General features: G+C 29.5%; 1 long non-coding RNA gene across 49 annotated transcripts in view; it reads left to right on the top strand.

The window, feature by feature from the left end:
• Positions 1 to 1,617: 1,617 nt before the first annotated feature.
• Positions 1,618 to 17,279, top strand: part of LOC128076605 (uncharacterized) — a 68,314-nt gene continuing 52,652 nt past the window's right edge. For 8 of the 49 annotated variants that reach the window (XR_008204496.1, XR_008204513.1, XR_008204504.1 and 5 more), the window contains exons 1-4: positions 8,977 to 9,250; positions 9,907 to 10,111; positions 13,844 to 13,884; positions 16,471 to 16,593. This is a non-coding gene — a long non-coding RNA (uncharacterized LOC128076605). Of the gene's footprint in view, positions 1,791 to 2,045; positions 2,201 to 2,540; positions 2,570 to 3,561; positions 3,718 to 3,907; positions 3,923 to 4,116; positions 4,291 to 4,454; positions 4,537 to 4,987; positions 5,070 to 5,808; positions 5,973 to 8,432; positions 8,883 to 8,974; positions 9,251 to 9,906; positions 10,112 to 13,843; positions 13,885 to 16,470; positions 16,594 to 16,716; positions 16,922 to 17,279 lie in introns of those variants that run through there. The other 41 variants (XR_008204503.1, XR_008204507.1, XR_008204491.1 and 38 more) reach the window with 28 other exon arrangements.

The following is a 17,279-nucleotide window of genomic DNA, read 5'->3' as shown; positions in this document are numbered from 1 at the left end:
TTTCTATGGAAATAAGCGATATTTTAGGTTAAAAACAGGGATTTCTATGAAAATAAGCGATATTTTAGGTTAAAAACAGGGATTTCTATGAAAATAAGCGATATTTGAGGTTAAAAACAGGGATTTCTATGAAAATAAGCGATATTTGAGGATAAAAACTGGGATTTCTATGAAAATAAGCGATATTTGAGGTTAAAAACAGGGATTTCTAGGAAAATAAGCGATATTTTAGGTTAAAAACAGGGATTTCTAGGAAAATAAGCGATATTTAAGGGGAAAAACAGGGATTTCTATGAAAATAAGCGATATTTAAGGGGAAAAACAGGGATTTCTATGAAAATAAGCGATATTTAAGGGGAAAAACAGGGATTTCTATGAAAATAAGCGATATTTAAGGGGAAAAACAGGGATTTCTATGAAAATAAGCGATATTTAGATGATAAAAACAGGGATTTCTATGAAAATAAGCGATATTTTAGGTTAAAAACAGGGATTTCTATGAAAATAAGCGATATTTAAGGGGAAAAACAGGGATTTCTATGAAAACAAGCGATATTTAAGGGGAAAAACAGGGATTTCTATGAAAATAAGCGATATTTGAGGTTAAAAACTGGGATTTCTATGAAAATAAGCGATATTTAAGGGGAAAAACTGGGATTTCTATGAAAATAAGCGATATTTTAGGTTAAAAACTGGGATTCCTATGAAAATAAGCGATATTTAAGGGGAAAAACAGGGATTTCTATGAAAATAAGCGATATTTTAGGTTAAAAACAGGGATTTCTAGGAAAATAAGCGATATCTTAGGTTAAAAACTGGGATTTCTATGAAAATAAGCGATATTTGAGGTTAAAAACAGGGATTTCTATGAAAATAAGCGATATTTGAGGATAAAAACTGGGATTTCTATGAAAATAAGCGATATTTTAGGTTAAAAACTGGGATTTCTAGGAAAATAAGCGATATTTGAGGTTAAAAACAGGGATTTCTAGGAAAATAAGCGATATTTTACGTTAAAAACTGGGATTTCTATGGAAATAAGCGATATTTAAGGGGAAAAACTGGGATATCTATGAAAATAAGCGATATTTAAGGGGAAAAACAGGGATTTCTATGAAAATAAGCGATATTTAAGGGGAATAACAGGGATTTCTATGAAAATAAGCGATATTTGAGGTTAAAAACAGGGATTTCTATGAAAATAAGCGATATTTTAGGTTAAAAACTGGGATTTCTATGGAAATAAGCGATATTTTAGGTTAAAAACAAGGATTTCTATGAAAATAAGCGATATTTGAGGTTAAAAACAGGGATTTCTATGAAAATAAGTGATAATTATGGGGGAAAACAGGTATTTCTATGAAAATAAGCGATATTTTAGGTTAAAAACAGGGATTTCTAGGAAAATAAGTGATATTTAAGGTTAAAAACAGGGATTTCTATGAAAATAAGCGATATTTAAGGGGAAAAACAGGGATTTCTATGAAAATAAGCGATATTTTAGGGGAAAACAGGGATTTCTATGAAAATAAGCGATATGTTAGGTTAAAAACTGGGATTTCTATGAAAATAAGCGATATTTTAGGTTAAAAACAGGGATTTCTAGGAAAATAAGCGATATTTTAGGTTAAAAACAGGGATTTCTAGGAAAATAAGCGATATTTAAGGGGAAAAACAGGGATTTCTATGAAAATAAGCGATATTTAAGGGGAAAAACAGGGATTTCTATGAAAATAAGCGATATTTAAGGTTAAAAACAGGGATTTCTATGAAAATAAGCGATATTTAAGGTTAAAAACTGGGATTTCTATGAAAATAAGCGATATTTTAGGTTAAAAACAGGGATTTCTATGAAAATAAGCGATATTTTAGGTTAAAAACAGGGATTTCTATGAAAACAAGCGATATTTAAGGGGAAAAACTGGGATTTCTATGAAAATAAGCGATATTTGAGGTTAAAAACAGGGATTTCTATGAAAATAAGCGATATTTTAGGTTAAAAACAGGGATTTCTAGGAAAATAAGCGATATTTTAGGTTAAAAACAGGGATTTCTAGGAAAATAAGCGATATTTAAGGGGAAAAACAGGGATTTCTATGAAAATAAGCGATATTTGAGGGGAAAAACAGGGATTTCTATGAAAATAAGCGATATTTAAGGTTAAAAACAGGGATTTCTATGAAAATAAGCGATATTTAAGGTTAAAAACTGGGATTTCTATGAAAATAAGCAATATTTTAGGTTAAAAACAGGGATTTCTATGAAAATAAGCGATATTTTAGGTTAAAAACAGGGATTTCTATGAAAACAAGCGATATTTAAGGGGAAAAACTGGGATTTCTATGAAAATAAGCGATATTTGAGGTTAAAAACAGGGATTTCTATGAAAATAAGCGATATTTAAGGTTAAAAACAGGGATTTCTATGAAAATAAGCGATATTTAAGGGGAAAAACAGGGATTTCTATGAAAATAAGCGATATTTGAGGTTAAAAACAGGGATTTCTAGGAAAATAAGCGATATTTTAGGTTAAAAACAGGGATTTCAATGAAAATAAGCGATATTTTAGGTTAAAAACAGGGATTTCTATGAAAATAAGCGATATTTGAGGATAAAAACAGGGATTTCTATGAAAATAAGCGATATTTTAGGTTGAAAACTGGGATTTCTAGGAAAATAAGCGATATTTTAGGTTAAAAACAGGGATTTCTATGAAAATAAGCGATATTTGAGGATAAAAACAGGGATTTCTATGAAAATAACGGATATTTTAGGTTAAAAACAGGGATTTCTATGAAAATAAGCGATATTTAAGGGGAAAAACTGGGATTTCTAGGAAAATAAGCGATATTTGAGGTTAAAAACAGGGATTTCTATGAAAATAAGCGATATTTAAGGGGAAAAACAGGGATTTCTATGAAAATAAGCGATATTTAAGGGGAAAAACAGGGATTTCTAGGAAAATAAGCGATATTTGAGGTTAAAAACAGGGATTTCGATGAAAATAAGCGATATTTAAGGGGAAAAACTGGGATTTCTATGAAAATAAGCGATATTTAAGGGGAAAAACAGGGATTTCTATGAAAATAAGTGATATTTAAGGGGAAAAACAGGGATTTCTAGGAAAATAAGCGATATTTGAGGTTAAAAACAGGGATTTCGATGAAAATAAGCGATATTTAAGGGGAAAAACTGGGATTTCTATGAAAATAAGCGATATTTAAGGGGAAAAACAGGGATTTCTATGAAAATAAGTGATATTTTAGGGAAAAAACTGGGATTTCTATGAAAATAAGCGATATTTTAGGTTAAAAACAGGGATTTCTATGAAAATAAGCGATATTTGAGGATAAAAACAGGGATTTCTATGAAAATAAGCGATATCTTAGGTTGAAAACAGGGATTTCTAGGAAAATAAGCGATATTTAAGGGGAAAAACAGGGATTTCTATGAAAATAAGCGATATTTAGGGGGAAAAACTGGGATTTCTATGAAAATAAGCGATATTTGAGGTTAAAAACAGGGATTTCTAGGAAAATAAGCGATATTTAAGGGGAAAATCAGGGATTTCTAAAAAAATAAGCGATATTTTAGGTTAAAAACTGGGATTTCTATGAAAATAAGCGATATTTAAGGGGAAAAACAGGGATTTCTATGAAAATAAGTGATATTTAAGGTTAAAAACAGGAATTTCTATGAAAATAAGCGATATTTTAGGTTAAAAACTGGGATTTCTATGGAAATAAGCGATATTTTAGGTTAAAAACAGGGATTTCTATGAAAATAAGCGATATTTGAGGTTAAAAACAGGGATTTCTATGAAAATAAGTGATAATTATGGGGGAAAACAGGGATTTCTATGAAAATAAGCGATATTTTAGGTTAAAAACAGGGATTTCTATGAAAATAAGCGATATTTAAGGTTAAAAACAGGGATTTCTATGAAAATAAGCGATATTTAAGGGGAAAAACAGGGATTTCTATGAAAATAAGCGATATTTTAGGGGAAAACAGGGATTTCTATGAAAATAAGCGATATGTTAGGTTAAAAACTGGGATTTCTATGAAAATAAGCGATATTTTAGGTTAAAAACAGGGATTTCTAGGAAAATAAGCGATATTTTAGGTTAAAAACAGGGATTTCTAGGAAAATAAGCGATATTTAAGGGGAAAAACAGGGATTTCTATGAAAATAAGCGATATTTAAGGGGAAAAACAGGGATTTCTATGAAAATAAGCGATATTTAAGGTTAAAAACAGGGATTTCTATGAAAATAAGCGATATTTAAGGTTAAAAACTGGGATTTCTATGAAAATAAGCGATATTTTAGGTTAAAAACAGGGATTTCTATGAAAATAAGCGATATTTTAGGTTAAAAACAGGGATTTCTATGAAAACAAGCGATATTTAAGGGGAAAAACTGGGATTTCTATGAAAATAAGCGATATTTGAGGTTAAAAACAGGGATTTCTATGAAAATAAGCGATATTTTAGGTTAAAAACAGGGATTTCTATGAAAATAAGCGATATTTTAGGTTAAAAACAGGGATTTCTATGAAAATAAGCGATATTTAAGGGGAAAAACAGGGATTTCTATGAAAATAAGCGATATTTGAGGGGAAAAACAGGGATTTCTATGAAAATAAGCGATATTTAAGGTTAAAAACAGGGATTTCTAGGAAAATAAGCGATATTTAAGGGGAAAAACAGGGATTTCTAGGAAAATAAGCGATATCTTAGGTTAAAAACAGGGATTTCTATGAAAATAAGCGATATTTTAGGTTAAAAACAGGGATTTCTATGAAAATAAGCGATATTTGAGGTTAAAAACAGGGATTTCTATGAAAATAAGCGATATTTGAGGTTAAAAACTGGGATTTCTATGAAAATAAGCGATATTTAAGGTTAAAAACAGGGATTTCTATGAAAATAAGCGATATTTAAGGGGAAAAACAGGGATTTCTATGAAAATAAGCGATATTTGAGGTTAAAAACAGGGATTTCTATGAAAATAAGCGATATTTTAGGTTAAAAACAGGGATTTCAATGAAAATAAGCGATATTTTAGGTTAAAAACAGGGATTTCTATGAAAATAAGCGATATTTAAGGGGAAAAACAGGGATTTCTATGAAAATAAGCGATATTTTAGGTTGAAAACTGGGATTTCTAGGAAAATAAGCGATATTTTAGGTTAAAAACAGGGATTTCTAGGAAAATAAGCGATATTTGAGGATAAAAACAGGGATTTCTATGAAAATAAGCGATATTTTAGGTTAAAAACAGGGATTTCTATGAAAATAAGCGATATTTTAGGTGGAAAACAGGGATTTCTATGAAAATAAGCGATATTTTAGGTTAAAAACAGGGATTTCTATGAAAATAAGCGATATTTTAGGTTAAAAACAGGGATTTCTAGGAAAATAAGCGATATTTAAGGGGAAAAACAGGGATTTCTATGAAAATAAGCGATATTTGAGGATAAAAACTGGGATTTCTATGAAAATAAGCGATATTTAAGGGGAAAAACAGGGATTTCTATGAAAATAAGCGATATTTAAGGGGAAAAACAGGGATTTCTATGAAAATAAGCGATATTTAAGGGGAAAAACTGGGATTTCTATGAAAATAAGCGATATTTTAGGTTAAAAACAGGGATTTCTATGAAAATAAGCGATATTTTAGGTTAAAAACAGGGATTTCTAGGAAAATAAGCGATATTTAAGGGGAAAAAACAGGGATTTCTAGGAAAATAAGCGATATCTTAGGTTAAAAACAGGGATTTCTATGAAAATAAGCGATATTTGAGGTTAAAAACAGGGATTTCTATGAAAATAAGCGATATTTTAGGTTAAAAACAGGGATTTCTATGAAAATAAGCGATATTTTAGGTTAAAAACAGGGATTTCTATGAAAATAAGCGATATTTAAGGGGAAAAACAGGGATTTCTATGAAAATAAGCGATATTTAAGGTTAAAAACAGGGATTTCTATGAAAATAAGCGATATTTAAGGGGAAAAACAGGGATTTCTATGAAAATAAGCGATATTTTATGTTAAAAACTGGGATTTCTATGAAAATAAGCAATATTTAAGGGGAAAAACAGGGATTTCTATGAAAATAAGCGATATTTGAGGTTAAAAACAGGGATTTCTATGAAAATAAGCGATATTTAAGGTTAAAAACTGGGATTTCTATGAAAATAAGCGATATTTGAGGTTAAAAACAGGGATTTCTATGAAAATAAGCGATATTTAAGGGGAAAAACAGGGATTTCTATGAAAATAAGCGATATCTTAGGTTAAAAACAGGGATTTCTATGAAAATAAGTGATATTTTAGGTTAAAAACAGGGATTTCTATGAAAATAAGCGATATTTGAGGTTAAAAACAGGGATTTCTAGGAAAATAAGCGATATTTTGATGATAAAAACAGGGATTTCTATGAAAATAAGTGATAGTTTAGGTTAAAAACAGGGATTTCTATGAAAATAAGCGATATTTTAAATTAAAAACAGGGATTTCTATGAAAATAAGCGATATTTGAGGTTGAAAACTGGGATTTCTATGAAAATAAGCGATATTTTAGGTTAAAAACAGGGATTTCTACGCAAATAAGCGATATTTGAGGATAAAAACAGGGATTTCTATGAAAATAAGCGATATTTTAGGTTAAAAACAGGGATTTCTATGAAAACAAGCGATATTTAAGGCGAAAAACTGGGATTTCTATGAAAATAAGCGATATTTGAGGTTAAAAACAGGGATTTCTATGAAAATAAGCGATATTTAAGGGGAAAAACAGGGATTTCTATGAAAATAAGCGATATTTTAGGTTAAAAACAGGGATTTCTATGAAAATAAGCGATATTTTAGGTTAAAAACAGGGATTTCTATGAAAATAAGCGATATTTGAGGTTAAAAACTGGGATTTCTATGAAAATAAGCGATATTTTAGGTTAGAAACAGGGATTTCTATGAAAATAAGCGATATTTTAGGTTAAAAACAGGGATTTCTAGGAAAATAAGCGATATTTGAGGTTAAAAACAGGGATTTCTATGAAAATAAGCGATATTTAAGGGGAAAAACAGGGATTTCTATGAAAATAAGCGATATTTAGGATAAAAACAGGGATTTCTATGAAAATAAGCGATATTTAAGGTTAAAAACAGGGATTTCTATGAAAATAAGCGATATTTTAGGTTGAAAACAGGGATTTCTAGGAAAATAAGCGATATTTTAGGTTAAAAACAGGGATTTCTAGGAAAATAAGCGATATTTAAGGGGAAAAACAGGGATTTCTATGAAAATAAGCGATATTTAAGGGGAAAAACAGGGATTTCTATGAAAATAAGCGATATTTAAGGGGAAAAACAGGGATTTCTATGAAAATAAGCGATATTTAAGGGGAAAAACAGGGATTTCTATGAAAATAAGCGATATTTAAGGGGAAAAACAGGGATTTCTATGAAAATAAGCGATATTTTAGGTTAAAAACAGGGATTTCTATGAAAATAAGCGATATTTAAGGGGAAAAACAGGGATTTCTATGAAAATAAGCGATATTTAAGGGGAAAAACAGGGATTTCTATGAAAATAAGCGATATTTGAGGTTAAAAACAGGGATTTCTATGAAAATAAGCGATATTTAAGGGGAAAAACTGGGATTTCTATGAAAATAAGCGATATTTTAGGTTAAAAACTGGGATTCCTATGAAAATAAGCGATATTTAAGGGGAAAAACAGGGATTTCTATGAAAATAAGCGATATTTTAGGTTAAAAACAGGGATTTCTAGGAAAATAAGCGATATTTAAGGTTAAAAACTGGGATTTCTATGAAAATAAGCGATATTTTAGGTTAAAAACAGGGATTTCTATGAAAATAAGCGATATTTGAGGATAAAAACTGGGATTTCTATGAAAATAAGCGATATTTGAGGTTAAAAACTGGGATTTCTAGGAAAATAAGCGATATTTTAGGTTAAAAACAGGGATTTCTATGAAAATAAGCGATATTTTACGTTAAAAACTGGGATTTCTATGGAAATAAGCGATATTTAAGGGGAAAAACTGGGATATCTATGAAAATAAGCGATATTTAAGGGGAAAAACAGGGATTTCTATGAAAATAAGCGATATTTTAGGGGAATAACAGGGATTTCTATGAAAATAAGCGATATTTGAGGTTAAAAACAGGGATTTCTATGAAAATAAGCGATATTTTAGGTTAAAAACTGGGATTTCTATGGAAATAAGCGATATTTTAGGTTAAAAACAGGGATTTCTATGAAAATAAGCGATATTTGAGGTTAAAAACAGGGATTTCTATGAAAATAAGTGATAATTATGGGGGAAAACAGGGATTTCTATGAAAATAAGCGATATTTTAGGTTAAAAACAGGGATTTCTATGAAAATAAGCGATATTTAAGGTTAAAAACAGGGATTTCTATGAAAATAAGCGATATTTAAGGGGAAAAACAGGGATTTCTATGAAAATAAGCGATATTTTAGGGGAAAACAGGGATTTCTATGAAAATAAGCGATATTTTAGGTTAAAAACTGGGATTTCTATGAAAATAAGCGATATTTTAGGTTAAAAACAGGGATTTCTATGAAAATAAGCGATATCTTAGGTTAAAAACAGGGATTTCTAGGAAAATAAGCGATATTTAAGGGGAAAAACAGGGATTTCTATGAAAATAAGCGATATTTAAGGGGAAAAACAGGGATTTCTATGAAAATAAGCGATATTTAAGGTTAAAAACAGGGATTTCTATGAAAATAAGCGATATTTAAGGTTAAAAACTGGGATTTCTATGAAAATAAGCGATATTTTAGGTTAAAAACAGGGATTTCTATGAAAATAAGCGATATTTTAGGTTAAAAACAGGGATTTCTATGAAAACAAGCGATATTTAAGGGGAAAAACTGGGATTTCTATGAAAATAAGCGATATTTGAGGTTAAAAACAGGGATTTCTATGAAAATAAGCGATATTTTAGGTTAAAAACAGGGATTTCTATGGAAATAAGCGATATTTTAGGTTAAAAACAGGGATTTCTATGAAAATAAGCGATATTTGAGGGGAAAAACGGGATTTCTATGAAAATAAGCGATATTTGAGGTTAAAAACAGGGATTTCTATGAAAATAAGCGATATTTTAGGTTAAAAACAGGGATTTCTATGAAAATAAGCGATATTTAAGGTTAAAAACAGGGATTTCTATGAAAATAAGCGATATTTTAGGTTAAAAACAGGGATTTCTATGAAAATAAGCGATATTTTAGGTTAAAAACAGGGATTTCTATGAAAATAAGCGATATTTTAGGTTAAAAACAGGGATTTCTATGAAAATAAGCGATATTTGAGGTTAAAAACAGGGATTTCTATGAAAATAAGCGATATTTAAGGGGAAAAACAGGGATTTCTATGAAAATAAGCGATATTTAAGGGGAAAAACAGGGATTTCTATGAAAATAAGCGATATTTGAGGTTAAAAACAGGGATTTCTAGGAAAATAAGCGATATTTTAGGTTAAAAACAGGGATTTCAATGAAAATAAGCGATATTTTAGGTTAAAAACAGGGATTTCTATGAAAATAAGCGATATTTTAGGTTAAAAACAGGGATTTCTATGAAAATAAGCGATATTTTAGGTTGAAAACTGGGATTTCTACGAAAATAAGCGATATTTTAGGTTAAAAACAGGGATTTCTATGAAAATAAGCGATATTTAAGGGGAAAAACAGGGATTTCTATGAAAATAAGCGATATTTTAGGTTAAAAACAGGGATTTCTATGAAAATAAGCGATATTTTAGGTTAAAAACTGGGATTTCTATGAAAATAAGCGATATTTAAGGGGAAAAACAGGGATTTCTATGAAAATAAGCGATATTTGAGGTTAAAAACTGGGATTTCTATGAAAATAAGCGATATTTAAGGTTAAAAACAGGGATTTCTATGAAAATAAGCGATATTTAAGGTTAAAAACAGGGATTTCTATGAAAATAAGCGATATTTAAGGTTAAAAACAGGGATTTCTATGAAAATAAGCGATATTTAAGGGGAAAAACTGGGATTTCTATGAAAATAAGCGATATTTTAGGTTAAAAACAGGGATTTCTATGAAAATAAGTGATATTTTGATGATAAAAACAGGGATTTCTATGAAAATAAGTGATAGTTTAGGTTAAAAACAGGGATTTCTATGAAAATAAGCGATATTTGAGGTTAAAAACAGGGATTTCTATGAAAATAAGCGATATTTAAGGGGAAAAACAGGGATTTCTATGAAAATAAGCGATATTTTAGGTTAAAAACTGGGATTTCTATGAAAATAAGCAATATTTAAGGGGAAAAACAGGGATTTCTATGAAAATAAGCGATATTTTAGGTTAAAAACTGGGATTTCTATGAAAATAAGCGATATTTAAGGTTAAAAACTGGGATTTCTATGAAAATAAGCGATATTTGAGGTTAAAAACAGGGATTTCTATGAAAATAAGCGATATTTAAGGGGAAAAACAGGGATTTCTATGAAAATAAGCGATATTTAAGGGGAAAAACAGGGATTTCTAGGAAAATAAGCGATATTTGAGGTTAAAAACAGGGATTTCGATGAAAATAAGCGATATTTAAGGGGAAAAACTGGGATTTCTATGAAAATAAGCGATATTTAAGGGGAAAAACAGGGATTTCTATGAAAATAAGTGATATTTTAGGGGAAAAACTGGGATTTCTATGAAAATAAGCGATATTTTAGGTTAAAAACAGGGATTTCTATGAAAATAAGCGATATTTGAGGATAAAAACAGGGATTTCTATGAAAATAAGCGATATTTTAGGTTAAAAACAGGGATTTCTAGGAAAATAAGCGATATTTAAGGGGAAAAACGGATTTCTATGAAAATAAGCGATATTTAGGGGGAAAAACTGGGATTTCTATGAAAATAAGCGATATTTGAGGTTAAAAACAGGGATTTCTATGAAAATAAGCGATATTTAAGGGGAAAATCAGGGATTTCTATGGAAATAAGCGATATTTTAGGTTAAAAACTGGGATTTCTATGAAAATAAGCGATATTTAAGGGGAAAAACAGGGATTTCTATGAAAATAAGTGATATTTAAGGTTAAAAACAGGAATTTCTAGGAAAATAAGCGATATTTTAGGTTAGAAACAGGGATTTCTATGAAAATAAGCGATATTTTAGGTTAAAAACAGGGATTTCTATGGAAATAAGCGATATTTAAGGGGAAAAACAGGGATTTCTATGAAAATAAGCGATATTTGAGGTTAAAAACAGGGATTTCTAGGAAAATAAGTGATATTTAAGGTTAAAAATAGGAATTTCTATGAAAATAAGCGATATTTAAGGGGAAAAACAGGGATTTCTAGGAAAATAAGCGATATTTAAGGGGAAAAACAGGGATTTCTATGAAAATAAGCGATATTTAAGGGGAAAAAACAGGGATTTCTAGGAAAATAAGCGATATCTTAGGTTAAAAACAGGGATTTCTAGGAAAATAAGCGATATTTAAGGGGAAAAACAGGGATTTCTATGAAAATAAGCGATATTTTAGGTTAAAAACAGGGATTTCTAGGAAAATAAGCGATATTTAAGGGGAAAAACAGGGATTTCTATGAAAATAAGCGATATTTGAGGGGAAAAACAGGGATTTCTATGAAAATAAGCGATATTTAAGGTTAAAAACAGGGATTTCTATGAAAATAAGCGATATTTAAGGTTAAAAACTGGGATTTCTATGAAAATAAGCGATATTTTAGGTTAAAAACAGGGATTTCTATGAAAATAAGCGATATTTTAGGTTAAAAACAGGGATTTCTATGAAAACAAGCGATATTTAAGGGGAAAAACTGGGATTTCTATGAAAATAAGCGATATTTGAGGTTAAAAACAGGGATTTCTATGAAAATAAGCGATATTTAAGGTTAAAAACAGGGATTTCTATGAAAATAAGCGATATTTAAGGGGAAAAACAGGGATTTCTATGAAAATAAGCGATATTTGAGGTTAAAAACAGGGATTTCTAGGAAAATAAGCGATATTTTAGGTTAAAAACAGGGATTTCTACGCAAATAAGCGATATTTTAGGTTAAAAACAGGGATTTCTATGAAAATAAGCGATATTTAAGGGGAAAAACAGGGATTTCTATGAAAATAAGCGATATTTTAGGTTGAAAACTGGGATTTCTAGGAAAATAAGCGATATTTGAGGTTAAAAACAGGGATTTCTATGAAAATAAGCGATATTTGAGGATAAAAACAGGGATTTCTATGAAAATAACGGATATTTAAGGTTAAAAACAGGGATTTCTATGAAAATAAGCGATATTTAAGGGGAAAAACTGGGATTTCTAGGAAAATAAGCGATATTTGAGGTTAAAAACAGGGATTTCTATGAAAATAAGCGATATTTAAGGGGAAAAACAGGGATTTCTAGGAAAATAAGCGATATTTAAGGGGAAAAACAGGGATTTCTAGGAAAATAAGCGATATTTGAGGTTAAAAACAGGGATTTCTATGAAAATAAGCGATATTTAAGGGGAAAAACTGGGATTTCTATGAAAATAAGCGATATTTAAGGGGAAAAACAGGGATTTCTATGAAAATAAGTGATATTTTAGGGGAAAAACTGGGATTTCTATGAAAATAAGCGATATTTTAGGTTAAAAACAGGGATTTCTATGAAAATAAGCGATATTTGAGGATAAAAACAGGGATTTCTATGAAAATAAGCGATATCTTAGGTTAAAAACAGGGATTTCTAGGAAAATAAGCGATATTTAAGGGGAAAATCAGGGATTTCTAAAAAAATAAGCGATATTTTAGGTTAAAAACTGGGATTTCTATGAAAATAAGCGATATTTAAGGGGAAAAACAGGGATTTCTATGAAAATAAGTGATATTTAAGGTTAAAAACAGGAATTTCTAGGAAAATAAGCGATATTTTAGGTTAGAAACAGGGATTTCTATGAAAATAAGCGATATTTTAGGTTAAAAACAGGGATTTCTATGGAAATAAGCGATATTTAAGGGGAAAAACAGGGATTTCTATGAAAATAAGCGATATTTGAGGTTAAAAACAGGGATTTCTAGGAAAATAAGTGATATTTAAGGTTAAAAATAGGAATTTCTATGAAAATAAGCGATATTTAAGGGGAAAAACAGGGATTTCTAGGAAAATAAGCGATATTTAAGGGGAAAAACAGGGATTTCTATGAAAATAAGCGATATTTAAGGGGAAAAAACTGGGATTTCTATGAAAATAAGCGATATTTGAGGTTAAAAACAGGGATATCTATGAAAATAAGCGATATTTTAGGTTAAAAACAGGGATTTCTATGAAAATAAGCGATATTTGAGGTTAAAAACAGGGATTTCTAGGGAAATAAGCGATATTTAACGGGAAAAACAGGGATTTCTATGAAAATAAGCGATATTTGAGGTTAAAAACAGGGATTTCTATGAAAATAAGCGATATTTAAGGGGAAAAACAGGGATTTCTATGAAAATAAGCGATATTTTAGGTTAAAAACTGGGATTTCTATGAAAATAAGCGATATTTAAGGTTAAAAACAGGGATTTCTATGAAAATAAGCGATATTTGAGGATAAAAACAGGGATTTCTATGAAAATAAGCGATATTTAAGGGGAAAAACAGGGATTTGTACGAAAATAAGCAATATCTAAGGGGAAAAACTGGGATTTCTATGAAAATAAGTGATATTTAAGGGGAAAAACAGGGATTTCTATGGAAATAAGCGATATTTGAGGTTAAAAACAGGGATTTCTATGAAAATAAGCGATATTTAAGGTTAAAAACAGGGATTTCTATGAAAATAAGCGATATTTAAGGTTAAAAACAGGGATTTCTATGAAAATAAGCGATATTTAGGTTAAAAACAGGGATTTCTATGAAAATAAGCGATATTTAAGGGGAAAAACAGGGATTTCTATGAAAATAAGCGATATTTTAGGTTAAAAACAGGGATTTCTATGAAAATAAGCGATATTTTGAGGTGATAAAAACAGGGATTTCTATGAAAATAAGCGATATTTTAGGTTAAAAACAGGGATTTCTATGAAAATAAGCGATATTTGAGGTTAAAAACAGGGATTTCTATGAAAATAAGCGATATTTAAGGGGAAAAACAGGGATTTCTATGAAAATAAGCGATATTTTAGGTTAAAAACAGGGATTTCTATGAAAATAAGCGATATTTAAGGGGAAAAACAGGGATTTCTATGAAAATAAGCGATATTTTAGGTTAAAAACAGGGATTTCTATGAAAATAAGCGATATTTAAGGTTAAAAACAGGGATTTCTATGAAAATAAGCGATATTTGAGGTTAAAAACAGGGATTTCTATGAAAATAAGCGATATTTAAGGGGAAAAACAGGGATTTCTATGAAAATAAGCGATATTTAAGGGGAAAAACAGGGATTTCTAGGAAAATAAGCGATATTTGAGGTTAAAAACAGGGATTTCTATGAAAATAAGCGATATTTAAGGGGAAAAACTGGGATTTCTATGAAAATAAGCGATATTTAAGGGGAAAAACAGGGATTTCTATGAAAATAAGCGATATTTTAGGTTAAAAACTGGGATTTCTATGAAAATAAGCGATATTTTAGGTTAAAAACAGGGATTTCTATGAAAATAAGCGATATTTGAGGATAAAAACAGGGATTTCTATGAAAATAAGCGATATTTGAGGTTAAAAACAGGGATTTCTAGGAAAATAAGCGATATTTAAGGTTAAAAACAGGGATTTCTATGAAAATAAGCGATATTTAGGGGGAAAAACAGGGATTTCTATGAAAATAAGCGATATTTGAGGTTAAAAACAGGGATTTCTATGAAAATAAGCGATATTTAAGGGGAAAAACAGGGATTTCTATGAAAATAAGCGATATTTTAGGTTAAAAACTGGGATTTCTATGAAAATAAGCGATATTTAAGGGGAAAAACAGGGATTTCTATGAAAATAAGTGATATTTAAGGTTAAAAACAGGGATTTCTATGAAAATAAGCGATATTTTAGGTTAGAAACAGGGATTTCTATGAAAATAAGCGATATTTTAGGTTAAAAACAGGGATTTCTATGGAAATAAGCGATATTTAAGGTTAAAAACAGGGATTTCTATGAAAATAAGCGATATTTGAGGTTAAAAACAGGGATTTCTAGGAAAATAAGCGATATTTAAGGTTAAAAATAGGAATTTCTATGAAAATAAGCGATATTTAAGGGGAAAAACAGGGATTTCTAGGAAAATAAGCGATATTTAAGGGGAAAAACAGGGATTTCTATGAAAATAAGCGATATTTAAGGGGAAAAAACAGGGATTTCTAGGAAAATAAGCGATATCTTAGGTTAAAAACAGGGATTTCTAGGAAAATAAGCGATATTTAAGGGGAAAAACAGGGATTTCTATGAAAATAAGCGATATTTTAGGTTAAAAACAGGGATTTCTATGAAAATAAGCGATATTTAAGGGGAAAAACAGGGATTTCTATGAAAATAAGCGATATTTGAGGGGAAAAACAGGGATTTCTATGAAAATAAGCGATATTTAAGGTTAAAAACAGGGATTTCTATGAAAATAAGCGATATTTAAGGTTAAAAACTGGGATTTCTATGAAAATAAGCGATATTTTAGGTTAAAAACAGGGATTTCTATGAAAATAAGCGATATTTTAGGTTAAAAACAGGGATTTCTATGAAAACAAGCGATATTTAAGGGGAAAAACTGGGATTTCTATGAAAATAAGCGATATTTGAGGTTAAAAACAGGGATTTCTATGAAAATAAGCGATATTTAAGGTTAAAAACAGGGATTTCTATGAAAATAAGCGATATTTTAAATTAAAAACAGGGATTTCTATGAAAATAAGCGATATTTGAGGTTGAAAACTGGGATTTCTATGAAAATAAGCGATATTTTAGGTTAAAAACAGGGATTTCTACGCAAATAAGCGATATTTGAGGATAAAAACAGGGATTTCTATGAAAATAAGCGATATTTTAGGTTAAAAACAGGGATTTCTATGAAAATAAGCGATATTTTAGGTTGAAAACTGGGATTTCTATGAAAATAAGCGATATTTGAGGTTAAAAACAGGGATTTCTATGAAAATAAGCGATATTTAAGGGGAAAAACTGGGATTTCTATGAAAATAAGCGATATTTAAGGTTAAAAACAGGGATTTCTAGGAAAATAAGCGATATTTAAGGTTAAAAACAGGGATTTCTATGAAAATAAGCGATATTTGAGGTTAAAAACAGGGATTTCTATGAAAATAAGCGATATTTTAGGGGAAAAACAGGGATTTCTAGGAAAATAAGCGATATTTTAGGTTAAAAACAGGGATTTCTATGAAAATAAGCGATATTTGAGGTTAAAAACAGGGATTTCTATGAAAATAAGCAATATTTTAGGTTAAAAACAGGGATTTCTATGAAAATAAGCGATATTTCAGGTTAAAAACAGGGATTTCTATGAAAATAAGCGATATTTGAGGTTAAAAACAGGGATTTCTATGAAAATAAGCGATATTTTAGGTGGAAAACAGGGATTTCTATGAAAATAAGCGATATTTTAGGTTAAAAACAGGGATTTCTATGAAAATAAGCGATATTTTAGGTTGAAAACAGGGATTTCTATGAAAATAAGCGATATTTCAGGTTAAAAACAGGGATTTCTATGAAAATAAGCGATATTTGAGGATAAAAACTGGGATTTCTATGAAAATAAGCGATATTTAAGGGGAAAAACAGGGATTTCTATGAAAATAAGCGATATTTAAGGTTAAAAACAGGGATTTCTATGAAAATAAGCGATATTTAAGGGGAAAAACAGGGATTTCTTTGAAAATAAGCGATATTTTAGGTTAAAAACAGGGATTTCTATGAAAATAAGCGATATTTTAGGTTAAAAACAGGGATTTCTAGGAAAATAAGCGATATTTAAGGGGAAAAACAGGGATTTCTAGGAAAATAAGCGATATCTTAGGTTAAAAACAGGGATTTCTATGAAAATAAGCGATATTTTAGGTTAAAAACAGGGATTTCTATGAAAATAAGCGATATTTTAGGTTAAAAACTGGGATTTCTATGAAAATAAGCGATATTTTAGGTTAAAAACAGGGATTTCTATGAAAATAAGCGATATTTAAGGGGAAAAACAGGGATTTCTATGAAAATAAGCGATATTTAAGGGGAAAAACAGGGATTTCTATGAAAATAAG

The sequence above is a fragment of the Tympanuchus pallidicinctus genome, unplaced genomic scaffold (assembly GCF_026119805.1).
Source record: "Tympanuchus pallidicinctus isolate F22 unplaced genomic scaffold, pur_lepc_1.0 scaffold145, whole genome shotgun sequence".
NCBI lineage: Eukaryota > Metazoa > Chordata > Aves > Galliformes > Phasianidae > Tympanuchus > Tympanuchus pallidicinctus.
This window is presented reverse-complemented; position numbering and strand designations above follow the sequence as displayed.